Below are 14,727 nucleotides of genomic sequence, written 5' to 3' on the forward strand. Positions count from 1 at the left end.
ACATCATGAAGTGTTATTGCCAGAAACATTTACCAGAACCTAATCAAACCTCTAGACAAACTTCCAGGATACGGGAAATACAGAGAAAAGAGGAACAAGTTAAACTACACCCAGAGGACGTAACCAAACAAATCAGGATTGAGGGACATTTTACAAGACAACTCTTTTCTTTTTCTTTTTGGAATTAACTGTCCTTTTATTAGTACAAAACACCACAACCCAGCAGCCCAAGAATAAGTTAAGGCACAGAGCCAGTGAGGGGTGACTTTCCCAGCCCCACATAGTGGGCCTGGGGCCTGCACATCCCAAACCTCCTAAGCAAACTCCTGAGGAGGCTGGGGGTTCGAGGGTCCTGGAGGGGTTTTTCCTTTGGGATGAGGGAAATGGAGAGGGGCATGGGTCCAAGGAGTGCTCCTTGTGGATGTATGGAGGCTGCACAGGGCCTCTCAGAGCCAACACTGGATCCTGGCCGGTGCCCACACCCAGCCTTCTGACCAATGGCTCATTTCACAAAGTAGGGCAGGTAGAAGAACTGGAAGCCCCAGTGGTCCTTGGTGGCACAGTAGATGATGATTACATGGTACACTCCTGGGACCAACAACAGGAAGCCTAGCCTGAAGAAGATGGTCCTGGAGACACCTTGAGAGGGGCCACTTCCAGTCCCACCCTGATCAGGGTCAGCACTCTCACTTGCTGTGTGACCTGTGTAAGGCAGGGAAAATAAACCTGCCCTGCACCTGGATCAAAGCAGACTCAGAGTAAATGCTAGCTATTACTCTTCTGTTTCCCAGCTGCAGCAGCAGGAGCAGGAAGGAGGCCAGCACTGGCAGTTCTTCTGCATCAAAGGGTGTTGAGTCCAGCTGCAGCAGGCATTGTAGGAGCACTGGGTACTCTTGCTGATAGTGCCAAATAACTATTGACAGATGCAGATGCATGTTGGGCTGGAATGTTGGGTTGAACGGCCCCATCTGATTCCAGAGAGGCCTGGGATCTACTCTCATCATTCTCCAGGTTCTCGTAGCACAGCCAGGACTGCTTGTCCTCATCGGCCATCTCAAATTAGGCCTGGGCTAGAAGTGCAGTGGCCAGAAGAGGGCAACCCCATTGAACCCAGGGCCCACATTCTCCAGGGACAGCTCAAAAGTGTCATCAGTGCTGAACTGGGGCCAGGTGGAGTTTATGGTCCTGACCCACTCAGGTGCCCTATGCATCACCATCTGCACCTACCTGCTTCGAGTCACTGTGGCCACACTCCACACTAAGACAACTCTTTACAAAGTCAATATAAGCAAGACTTTCAGAATGATTGAGTAAGTACATAAAACATAAAAACAATGAAAAAAGTGACAAAATTATCAAAATCAATTTTTTCAGAATTCTGGAAAATAACCAAAGGCTTATGACAACCAGAAGAGCATTTATTCAAAAAACCCCACTGAAACTCAGTAACAACAATGGTATTTGTGGTGTTTTAGCTTGGCCTACTCCCATCCCCTTCTCCCCAGCTTCATTGTAGCTTTCAAAACCAGCAGCCTTGCAGCCATTGGAGGGGACAGACCAGGTCTGGAGCTCTTCAAAAGGTCCCATCCCCAGAACATTGTCACTATTTTACCTGTCTCACAGCGCCCTGGAAAATCTCCATTCACAAGCTATTGTCATTATTTGATCTGACTCAGAACTTACTCCACAGGAAAAGCCCACAGGGCATTTGGCAAGAACATTCAGTGGCAATTTTTAACATCACAGTTACCTAAGGCTGCAATACCAGTTGGGGAAAACAAGAATGCAACCAAAAATTTAACAGGAAGATCTGAGAAACGAGATGCCCACAGGGGCTTTAAGAAGTTCTAATATATTTCTAGAGACCTGTAAGGCTGTGAACACATGCCACACTGGGTGCATGCCTAGGAAAGATCTGAGAGGGCTACAATGACTCACCTCTGACTGACCTTGAGGCCCTGTGCAAGCAAGAAGTACAGGCTAAGGCAGACTTGTAAACTGCCTGAGCAATGGAGGCATGATCCAACACACACAGAGCACCCTCAGCGAAGGATGGAATACTTGCTAGCTCAGGCATTTAAGGAAATCTTTGGCCAATCATCTGTTGACCACTAGCTTACTGACCAGAGACTTTAGTGACGGCACACTACAGAGACTACAGACTTTATAGAATTAGCCCAGGAAAGTCACTAAACAAACAGTCAGCAAAAACAATAAACCATTGGGTGGAGGGAATCTAATTTCTAGAGTTGACTAACTACATTATCTAAAATGTCCAATTTTCAACAACAAAAAAATGAGACATGCTAAGAAACAGGAAAGAATGACCCATACACAGAGGGAAAAGCAGTCAATACAATCAACCCCTGATTGGTCCCAGATGTTGGACTTACTAGACAAAGATTTTACATTGGCTATCATAAATAGGTTTAAAAAGCTGAGCAAAATGTGTCTAAAGAATTAAGGGAAAGTATGACAATAATATCAAACCAAATGGAGAAGACCAATAAAGAGAGAAATAATAAAGAATAATCAAATAAAAATTCTGGAGTTGAAAATTGCAATAACTGAAATGAAAATTTCAATAGAGGCTCCACAACATATTTGAGGTGAGAGATGACAGAATCAGTGAATTTGGACTGAGATTATACAGTCTGAGGAAGAGAAAGACCAAAAAATGAAGAAAAATGAACAGAGCCTCAGAGAGCTGTAGGATACCATCAAGCATCTCAACATATGTAAAAATGGGAGCCGCAGAAGGAGAGAATAGAGAGAAAAGGAGAGGTGAAAATATGAAGAAATAACAGCCGAAAACTTCCAAAATTTGATAGAAAGCCTTAATCTACACATCTAAAAAAGCTCAATGAACTCCACAAAAGATAAACCCAAAGATATCCACCTCTAGACATATCACAGTCAAACTTGAAAAGTCAAAGACTTTTCAAAGTCAAACTTCAAAAGTCGAGAGAATCTTGAAAGAAGAGGAAAAACAACTCATCATGTACAGGAGATCCTCAATAAGATTAACAGTTGACTTCTCACTAGAAACCATGGAGGCTAGAAGGAAGGATGACATATTAAAGTACTATTGTCTAACAAGAATTCTATATCCAGCAAACAATCCATCAAAAAAGGAGAAATGAAGACACTCCTAGATAAATAAGAGCAGAGATCATTTGTTGCTAGCAGATATGTCCTACAGGAAATACCAAAGAAGTCTTTCAGGTTGAAAAGAATGGACACTAGAAAACAACTCAAAGCCCCAACAGGAAATTAAGGGTACTGTTAAGGTAAATACATGGGTAAATAAAAAAGACAGCATAAAAGCATTTTTGCAACTCTTTTCTTCTCCTATATGATTTAAAAGACAATTGCATAAAATAATAAGTATAAAACTCTATTAATAGGATTATCATGTCTAAAAATGTAATTTGCATGATAACAGAACAAAGGATGGGAGAGGGAATGGAGCAACATCAGAGCAAATTTTATTTATACTATTGAAATTAATCTAAATTTAATCTGAAGTAGACTAGTATAGGGAAGCACCACTTTATCCTAGAATAGGTCTGTCTCTAACAAACAGTTATCATTTTACATTCATGTCTGCTGATGTTTCCTGGAGGTCTCTGCCAGCCTGTTTCTATCTCCATAATGGACCTAGGTTTGGGGGTAGGTAAAAAACCAAACAGAATGAGTATGCAGCCATTTAGGTAGGAAATATGTTGTAAAGGGCATGATAAATCAGTAAAGGACAAAGCAGAAAACATCACGCAAAGGCTCATTGGACAGGTTTTAGCAGAGCTTACTGCAGCATCTGGTGTATCGTAGACGTGGCAGGGTGATTAAGAAAGTGGTCTGTGATTTGTTTTCCTGGTTTTGCTGCTGTCAATCATCAAGAAGTGAACATTATTTTTTTTAACCTCTCCCAGGAGAGTAGCCAAATATCTTAGACACTAAAATCTGGAATTTTCTCTCCCTTTGGGGGCAGTTAATAAGTGTTTGTGCTTCTTAAAAAAAGAAGAAGAAACTGCAAATTGGAGCCTACTGACATGAAAACAATCCCTAAAAACCGGCATTTTCTGTTAAAAGTATAAGTTTGTTGAGGGAATTAACTAGACGGGAGAGAAGATGCATTGCAGGCTTTGTGCTTTTCTGGTTGGGGAGGGGAATCTAGAACAAGATATTTGTTCCTCCAGGATTGGGAAGAAAAGCAAGAGGGATGGGGACACAAGTCACGCATATTCAGAGAGTCTGAGGTGGCAGGATTCCAGACAAGTTTTCCACTAGTACTTAGGAAGACACAGCTGTAATCCCTACAGTGTGACAATCTCTGGGGGGATGGCACCTAGTAATCTGTTTGCAAAGTCCTCCAGATAATTCTTAAGCACTAGTCTATAATATGATCCCATTTGAGTTTTAAAAAACTGTATGTGTGTGAATGTGTATACACATACATACGTACATATATAAAAAATAATATATACATACACACATACATATAAACATAAGCAAAAAACCAGAATAATGTACACTCTATTCACAGCAAAGTGTGGATGAAGGATTCGGAAGGCTAAGAGTACAATTTTTTTTTTTCTCTTTTTACTTACATTATTTTATGTTGATTTTATCTTTTAAAGATATTTCCAAAAGAAAATATAAGGTGTAATGTGATCAGACCTCAACTTCTCTGCATCTTTCTGGGCTCTGCCCTCTGCCATCTTATCTGGCTCCCTCAGGTTCACAAGATGGCTGCAGGAGCTCTGAATACCACATCCAGACATGACAATGCCTTTGGTAAGAGTGAAAAATTTATTCCTTGAAGCTCTCCTTTGTGTGTCATTGGCCACAACTGCAGCACTTTGCCATGCCCTAGCTTGTAAGAAAGGGCTATGAGTCTAGCATGATTGACTTGGACCAAGTATGTTTACCCCTGGGAGATGCCCTCTGCTATACATGGCCAATGGAGGGAGAGAATGCTGAACAAAACCTAGGTAGAAGGAAGAAAGACATTGGATGTTTTGTAGGCAACCAACTGTAGCTGCCACATATGCTTATACTGCTTTTCATAGAGTTATTAATTTTAGATAGAATCTGTTGAGTTCTGGTTGTAATTGTTGAGGATATAGCTTTTTTACATCTCACTGCACTCCATCATTCTCCTGATATAATATCACAAGTTTTGGTTATAAAAATTAAGTGTTTACATTATCATGACTATAAATATTCTTACTTGATAAGCCAAGTTATGTTTTGTAATTATGTTCCCTTTCTTATTCAACTTTTTGCTTTTCCTGTACTTTGTAGTTGCCTGATTTTTTTTTAATTTCCTTTGTTTTTTATGACCCCTTACTAATTTCTTCCAAATATTCTCCCACAGATCTGTGAAACAATTAATAACACTTCTCCCAAACACTCAACTATTTCAAGTAATCTATCAGGGGTTTTTTTCCCCAAGAGATCTCTCTCCCACAACCCTTTATCCTTCTCTCCAATCTGGACTGGTTGCTCTCTTACCCCAGAATGCTGTTGCCTTCTTGGCACTTCCTTTCTTTTTCTCCTCTGTGGGTTCCCAATTTCCTGGATCTTCCGTATTTTTTTTCTGGGTTACTTCCTCACTTTTCCAAGACACACATATTCTTATAAAATGATGGTTAAATTGTTTAGTCCTCGAATGTTTGAAAATATTTTTATATTACTTTTGTATATTTTATGTGGAAATAATTTAAAATTTATAGAAGCGTTGTAAGAATAAGAATAGTACAGGAAGGCTGGCCCGGTGGCACATCGGTTAAGTTCACACATTCCACTTCAGCAGCCCGGGGTTTGCTGGTTCAGATCCCAGGTGCGGACGTGGCACCGCTTGGCAAGCCATGCTGCGGCAGGCGTCCCACATACAAAGTCGAGGAAGATGGGCACAGATGTTAGCTCAGGGTCAGTTTTCCTCAGCAAAAAGAGGAGGATTGGAGCAGATGTTAGCTCAGGGCTAATCTTCCTCAAACAAAAAGAAGTCAAAAACTTACCAAAAAAAAAAAAAAAGAATAGTACAAGAAACCCTCATTACCTTTTACCCAGATTCATCCTTTATTAACATTTTCTTAGCACTTGGTTTTTCTTCCTTTCTCTCTCTCAGGTGGATGGATGGATGGATGATGGATAATCATTTTTTTCTGAAATATTTAAGAGTAAATTATATAAATCATGGCCCTTTATCCACAAATACTTCAGTATATATATTTCCTTAGAATAAAATATTCTCTTACTTAGTAACAATACTGTTATCAACTTTAGTAAATTTAATATTGAGCCAATAATTTAATCTATTGTCTGGATTTTAATATTGTAAATTGGCCCAATAATATCCCTTATAGCAGTTTATTTTTTCTCTATTAGAGGATCCAGTCAGATAAAGTATTATACATAGTTGTCATGTCTCTTTAGTCACCCTTAATCTGGAATAGTTTCTCAGTCTTTTTTATTATGACATTTATATTTTTACTTATTTTTTCATTTTTATTGAGTTAATGATAGGTTAAAATGTTGTGAAATTTCAGTTGTACATTACTGTTTATCAGTCGTGTTGTAAGTGCACCCCTTCACCCTTTGTGCCCACCCCTCACCCCAGCTTTCCCCTGGTAGCCACTAATCTGTTCTCTATGTCTACATTTTTAAATTCCTCATATGAGTGGAGTCATACAGAGATTGTCCTTCTCTATCTGGCTTATTTCACTTAACATAATTCCCTCAAGGTCCATCCATGTTGTTGCAAATGGGACGATTTTGTTCTTTTTTACGGCTGAGTAGTATTCCATTGTGTATATATACCACATCTTCTTTATCCAATCATCAGTTGATGGACACTTAGGTTGCTTCCACATCTTGGCTATTGTAAATAATGCTGCAATGAACATTGGGGTGCATGGGACTTTTGGAATTGCTGATTTCAAGCTCTTTGGATAGATACCCAATAGTGGGATAGCTGGATCGTATGGTAGTTCTATTTTTAATGTTTTGAGGAATCTCCATACTGTTTTCCACAGTGGCTGCACCAGTTTGCACTCCCACCAACAGTGTATGAGGGTTCCTTTTTCTCCACAACCTCTCCAACATTTGTTACTATTAGTTTTAGATATTTTTGTCACTCTAATGGGAGTAAGGTGATATCTTAGTGTAGTTTTGATTTGCATTTCCCTGGTGATCAGCGATGATGAGCATCTTTTCATGTGCCTATTGGCCATCCGTATAGCTTCTTTGGAGAAATGTCTGTTCATGTCTCCAGCCCATTTTTTGATTGGGTTGTTTGATTTTTTGTTGTTGAGTTGTATGAGTTCTTTATATATTATGTATATTAAGCCTTTGTTGGATGTATGACTTGCAAATATTTTTTTCCAGTTAGTGGGTTTTTTTGTTTCAATCCTATCTTCCTTTGCCTTGAAGAAGCTCTTTAGTCTGATGAAGTCCCATTTGTTTATTGTTTCTATTGTTTCCCTTGTCTGAGAAGACGTAGTGTCTGAAAAGGTCCTTTTAATACTGATGTCAAAGAGTCTACTGCCTACATTTTCTTCTAGAAGCCTTATGGTTTCAGGTCTTACCTTTAGGTCTTTGATCCATTTTGAGTTTATTTTGGTGAATGGTGAAAAAGAATGGTCAATTTTCATTCTTTTACATGTGGCTTTCCAGTTTTCCCAGCACCATTTGTTGAAAAGACTTTCTTTTCTCCATTGTATGCCCTCAGCTCCTTTGTCGAAGATTAGCTGTCCACAGAAGTGTGGTTTTATTTCTGGGCTTTCAATTCTGTTCCACTGACCTGTGCACCTGTTTTTGTACCAGTACCATGCTGTTTTGATTACTGTAGCTTTGTAGTATGTTTTGAAGTCAAGGATTGTGATGCCTCCAGCTTTGTTCTTTGTTCTCAGGATTGCTTTAGCAATTCAGGGTCTTTTGTTGCCCCATGTGAATTTTAGGATTCTTTGTTCTATTTCTGTAAAGAATGTCGTTGGGATTCTGATTGGGATTGCATTGAATCTGTAGATTGCTTTAGGTAGAATGCACATTTTAACTATGTTTATTCTTCCAATCCAAGTACATGGAATGTCTTTCCATTTCTCTATGTCGTCATCCATTTCTTTTAGAAAAGCCTTGTAGTTTTCCCCGTATAGGTCTTTCACTTCCTTAGTTAAATTCACCCCAAGGTATTCTTTTTGTTGCGATTGTGAATGATATTGTGTTCTTCAGTTCTTTTTCTGTTAGTTCGTTATTAGAATATAGAAATGCTACTGATTTATGTAAATTGATCTTATACCCTGCAACTTTGCTGTAGTTGTTGATTATTTCTAAAAGTTTTCCAATGGATTCTTTGGGGTTTTCAAATATAGGATCATGTTGTCTGCAAAAAGCGAGAGTTTCACTTCTTCCCTCCCTATTTGGATTCCTTTTATTCCTTTCTCTTGCCTAATTGCTCTGGCCAACACCTCCAGTACTATGTTAAATAAGACTGGTGATAGAGGGCATCCTTGTCTCATTCCTCTTTTCAGGGGCATGGCGCTCAGTTTTTGCCCATTGAGTATGATGTTGGCTGTGGGTTTGTCATATATGGCCTTTATTATATTGAGGTAATTCCCTTCTATCCCCATTTTTTTCAGAGTTTTTATCATAAATGCTGTTGGATCTTGTCAAATGCTTTCTCTGCATCTATTGAGATGATCATGTGGTTTTTATTCCTCAATTTGTTGATGTGGTATATCACATTGACTGATTTGCGGATGTTGAACCATCCCTGTGTCCCTGGTATGAATCCCACTTGGTCATGATGTATGATCCTTTTGATGAATTGCTGAATTCGGGTTGCCAAAATTTTTTTGAGAATTTCTGCATCTATGTTCATCAGTGATATTGGACTGTAGTTCTCCTTTTTCATGCTGTCCTTGTCAGGCTTTCGTATCAGTGTGATGTTGGCCTCGTAGAATGTGTTAGGAAGTGTTCCATCCTCCCTAATTTTTTGGAATAGCTTGAAAAGGATAGGTATTAAATCCTCTCTGAAAGTTTGGTAGAATTCCCCAGGAAAGCCATCTGGTCCTGGGGTTTTATTCCTTGGGATGTTTTTTATTGCTGTTTCAATCTCTTTCCTTGTGATTGGTCTGTTCAAATTGTCTGCTTCTTCTTGACTAAGCTTTGGGAGATTGTAGGAATCCAAGAATGTATCCATTTCCTCTAGGTTATCCATTTTGCTTTGTTATCCATCCAGTTTTTTGTAGTAGTCTCTTATAATCCATTGTATTTCTGCAGAGTCTGTTGTTATTTCTCCTCTTTCATTTCTGATTTTGTTTATTTGAGCTTTCTTTTTTTCTTTGTAAATCTGGATAAGGGTTTATCAATTTTATTTATCTTCTCAAAGAACCAGCTCTTTGTTTCATTGATCCTTTCTACTACCTTTCTTGTTTCAATAGCATTTATTTCTGCTCGGATTTTTATTATTTCCCTCCTTCTGTTGACTTTGGGCTTTGTTTGTTCTTCTTTCTCTGATTCAGTTAGGTGTAGTTTAAGATTGCTGATTTGGGATTTTTCTTGTTTGTTAAGATGTGCCTGTATTGTGATGAATTTCCCTCTTAATACAGCTTTTGCTGTATCCCATATGAGTTGGTATGGCATGTTATCATTTTCATTTGTTTCCAAGTATTTTTTTATTTCTTCTTTAATTTCTTCAATGATCCATTGCTTGTTCAATAGCATATTGTTTAGTCTCCACATCTTTGTGCCTTTTTCAGCTTTTTTCTTGTAGTTAATTTCTAGCTTTATAGCATTATGATCGGAGAAGATGCTTGTTATTATTTCAATTTCTTTTAATTTGTAGAGGCTTGCCTTACTTCCCAACATATCATCTATCCTTGAGAATGTCCCAAGTGTGCTCGAGAAGAATGTGTATTCTGCTGTTTTGGGGTGAAGTGTTCTATATACGTCTATTAAATCCAACTGTTTTAGCTTTTCATTTAGCTCCACTGTTTCCTTGTTGATTTTCTGTCTGGATGATCTGTCCATTGATATGAGCGGGGTGTTGAGGCCCTGACTATTACTGTGTTATTTTTGATATGTTCTTTTAGGCTTGTTAATAGTTGCTTTATGAACTTTGGTGCTCCTGTGTTGGGTGCATAGATATTTATAAGTGTTATTTCTTCTTGATGAAGTGTCCCTTTGATCATTATGTACTGGCCTTCTACGTCTTTTTTTTTTCTCTTAAAGATTGGCACCTGAGCTAACAACTGTGGCCAATCTTTTTTTTTTTTCCTGCTTTATCTCCCCAAATCCCCCCTGGTACATAGTTGTATATCTTAGTTGCAGGTCTTTCTAGTTGTGGCATATGGGATGCCACCTCAACGTGGCCTGACGAGCGGTGCCATGTCCGCACCCAGGATCTGAACCCTGGGCCGCCATGGCGGAGCACATGAACTTAACCACTCGGCCACGGGGCCGGCCCCTCTATGTCTCTCTTTACCTGCCTTATCTTGAAATCTGTTTTGTCTGATATAAGTATTGTGACACCTGCTTTCTTTTGTTTGCTATTAGCTTGGAGTATTGTCTTCCACCCCTTCACTCTGAGCCTGTGTTTGTCCTTGGAGCTGAGGTGTGTTTTCTGGAGGCAACAAATTGTTGCATCTTGTTCTTTAATCCATCTTGCCACTCTGTGTCTTTTTGTTGGAGAGTTCAATCCGTTCACATGGAGGGTAATTATTGATGCATGAGGGTTTAATGCTATCATTCTGTTGTTCATTTTCCAGTTTTCCTGTGTTTCCTTTGTTTCTTGTCCTATGTGTTTTAGCCTACCCATCGACTTCTGCAATTTCTTATGCTGGGTTTTTTAGCTTTTTCCTTATTTATGTTTTGTGTCCCTGTTCTGTTTTATAGTTTAGTGGCTATCCTGCAGTTTGTATTGAGAACCTCATGCATAACATATGCCATTTTCTGGTGGCCTCTGACTTCCTTAACCTAAACTGATTCAATCCCTTTCCTCCTCCCCTCCTAAATTATTATTTTCATCTCTTATTCCAACTTGTGTTGTGAGTTTGTGGTAAGAGCAATAAGATTTTCTTCACTTTGGTGATTTCCTTCCATTTATCCTAATGCTATGGTTGAATATTTGCTATCCTATTCTGGTTCTATTTGTCTCCTTACTCTGTGTTTTGTGACCCCTTTCTCCCTTTTTTTCTTTTTTCAGGTCTGAGGGACTTCTTGAGGATTTCTTGTAGTGGAGGTCTTGTGGCTACAAAATCCCTTAGCTTTTGCTTGTCTGGAAAGGATTTAATTTCTCCCTCATATCTGAAGGATATTTTTGCTGGATAGAGTATTCTTGGCTGAAGATTTTTATCCTTTAAAGTTTTGAATATGTCATTCCAATCTCTCCTAGCTTGTAAGGTTTCTGTAGAGAAATCTGTTGAAAGTCTGATAGGGGTTCCTTTGTAGGTTATTTTCTTCTGCCTTGCTGCCCTGAGTATTATTTCTTTGTCATCCATTTTTGCCATTTTTACTACTATATGCCTTGGAGTAGGTCTTTTTACATTGACAAATCTAGGAGATCTGAAAGCTTCCTCCACACACACTTCTCGCTCAAGCCCTAGATTAGGGAAGTTCTCTGCTATTATGTCATTGAGCACACTTTCTGCTCCATTTTCCTTTTCCATGCCCTCAGGAATTCCGATGATTCTTAAGTTGCATTTTCTCATTGAGTCAGCTATTTCTCTGAGATTTTCTTCAGTTTTTTTAATTCTTAGCTCTCTTTGTTCCTCTGTCTGGAGCCATTCAACCTGTCTATCTTCGATTATGTTAATTTGCTCCTCTATGGTGTCTACACAGGCATTCAGGGAGTCTGTATTCTGTTTTATCTGATCCATTGTATTTTTCATCTCTAGTATTTCTGATTGATTCTCCTTTATAGTTTCAATCTCTTTTGTGAAGTAACTCCAGAACTCATTGACATGTTTCTCTATATTTCCCTTTACCTCATTATTTTGATGATAGCTATTCTGAACTCATTTTCACTTAGTTTACCTATTTCCAAGTCCTCAGGACATAATTCTGGGTTTTTATTGTTTTCCTTTTGGACTGGCGATTTTATAAATTGCTGAATGGTAGAGGAGCGGCTTTTGCACATAATGCTGTTATTCAGTTGCAGTTACAGCCTATCACCACTAGATGGGGGTCGAGAGCCACCTGTTCTGAGCCCTCTGCCTTCAGCTGCAACGGTAGCACACAGTGCAGGTTGGGGGAGGAGGGGCACTTTCTCTGGCACGCAGACCTGGATTCCAAACAGCTCTCACTCTCTGGTTTCCTGGGGCCTTGGCTTGATGGGGTCCCACCCACGTGAAAGCTTTCCCCCATTAGAGGGTTTCCACTGCACGGGCAATGGGAGTCCTGGACGATCACACGGACGTGCGGCCCTTCCCCCGCTCCTTCCCTCACCTGCGGCAGCGATCCCAGTCTCTAGGGGAAGGAGCAAAGTTCTCTCTTACCCCATTCCAGTTCCTCCAGGGGCGGCTCCAGCCTCTCCACCCTCCGTCATTTGGCTGCTGTGGGTCTCTGACGATCTCTCTGTTATTAGGATTCTTTTGGTTGGAATTCAGTTGCTCCTTTTGGTTGTAATTTGGAGGGGAGAGAGTACCAGGCAAGCTCACTCCACCATGTCACTGACATCACTCTGACATTTATACTTTTTAGAATATAGAAACTCCTTTTTGAGTAGAATGTACTCCATTTGCGGTTTGTCTGGTGCTTCCTTGTGGTTAGATTCAGAATATTCATCCCTCACAAGAATACCTATTAGTGATGTGCCTTTCTGAGGTCATCACATATGGAGGACACAATTTCCATCTGCCCATCATTGGTGGTGCTAATTTTGATCATCCAGTCAAGGTCTTGTACAATTTGCAGATAGTTACTGTGCTTTCTCTTGCAACAAATAAGCTTTCTATGGATAGACATTTTAAGATTATACAAATATTCTGATCCTTGTTAAATTTCCTCATATATTGAGTATCCACTGGTGATTCTTACCTGAGCTGATCTTTATTATAATGATTGCAAAATGATTATCCAACTCAGCACTCCCAGTACATTTACCAGTTAGCACTTGCCATTCTACTGGCATTAATTTACTTTTTTTTTTCAGGAGGATTAGCCCTGAGCTAACATCCACCACCAATCCTCCTCTTTTTGCTGAGGAAGACTGGCCCTGAGCTAACATCCATGCCAATCTTTCTCTACTTTATATGTGGGACGCCTGCCACAGCATGGCTTGATAAGCAGTGCATAGGTCCGCTCCTGGGACCCGAACCAGTGAACCCCAGGCTGCCCAAGCAGAGCAGGCGAACTTAACCACTAGGCCACTGGGCTGGCCCCTGGCATTAATTTACTTTTGATGAACAGTTTGGCTAGGAATGGAATTCTAGATTGAAAATAATTTTCTTCAGAATTTTGAAGGCATTGCTCCACTATCTTGGAGCATCCCATGTTGCTATTGAGAAGTCTGGCATCATTCTGATTCCAGTTCCTTGATGTATGACCTGTTTCACACTCCCACTCACTCAGGAAGCTCTTAGGATCTTTTCTTTGTTCCTAGTACTGTGACATTTTATAATGATGTACCTAAAATTAGGATATATTATCTTTTTTTTTCTTGGAGACTTAACTCCCACTGTTTTCCATCATCCTACTCCAATTCAAACTGGTTGTTGCCTAGGACAGGTGTACAACTGTCTTCTCATCCCTTCACTATTCTGTGAAGAATTAGATCCCCCATTTCCTGGACTCCCAATCTTTCTCTTTTTTGGTTTACTCCCTCATTTTGCTGAATCAAATCCTCTGGTAATAGCTCTCAATTATAGCATTAAAGAAAAAAAGCAATTATCAAGACAAAGATAACAAGCATTGGCAAGGATGTGGAGAAAAGGGAACCTTATGCACTGTTGGTGAGAATGTAAATTAGTACAATGACTATGGAGAACAGTATGGAAGTTCCTCAAAAAATTAAAAATAGAACTGCTATATGATCCAGCAATTCCACTTCTGGGTATTACCTGAAGAAAACAAAAACACTAACTTGGAAAGATATATGCACCCCTATGTTTACTGCAGCATTGTTTACAATAGCCAAGATAGGGAAACAACCTAAGTGTCGATCAACGGGTGAATGGATAAAGAAAATGTGGTACACATATACAATGGAATATTTTTCAGCCATAAAGAATGAGCCAAAAAGAATGAGATCTTGCCATTTGTGGCGAAGTGGATGGATGTTGAGGGCATTACGCTAATCGAAATAAGTCAAATAGAGAAAGCCAAATACCACATGATCTCACTTATATATGGAATCTAAACAACAACAACAACAACAACAAAACCAAGCTCATAGATACAGAGAACAGATTGGCAGTTGCCAGAGGTGGGAGATGGGAAGTGGGCAAAATGGATGAAGGGAGTCAAAAGGTACAAAATTCCAGTTATAAAATAAATAAGTCCTGAGGAATATAATGTACAGAATGACAACTATAGTTAATAATACTGTATTGCATATTTGAAAGTTGCTAAGAGAATAAAAAGAGTTCTCATTGCTAGAAAAAAGATTCTGTAACTATGTATGGTAACAGATTGTTAACTAGATTTATTGTGGTGATCATTTCTCAATATATACAAATATAAAAACATTATATTGTACACTTGAAAGTAATATAATGTTGTATG

General features: G+C 39.3%; 1 pseudogene; it reads right to left on the reverse strand.

Moving 5' to 3' along the window:
* Window positions 1-502: 502 nt before the first annotated feature.
* Window positions 503-1,217, reverse strand: LOC124226341 (transmembrane protein 134-like; annotated as a pseudogene).
* Between the last annotated feature and the right edge of the window lie 13,510 nt (window positions 1,218-14,727).

The sequence above is a fragment of the Equus quagga genome, chromosome 1 (assembly GCF_021613505.1).
Source record: "Equus quagga isolate Etosha38 chromosome 1, UCLA_HA_Equagga_1.0, whole genome shotgun sequence".
Lineage (NCBI taxonomy): Eukaryota > Metazoa > Chordata > Mammalia > Perissodactyla > Equidae > Equus > Equus quagga.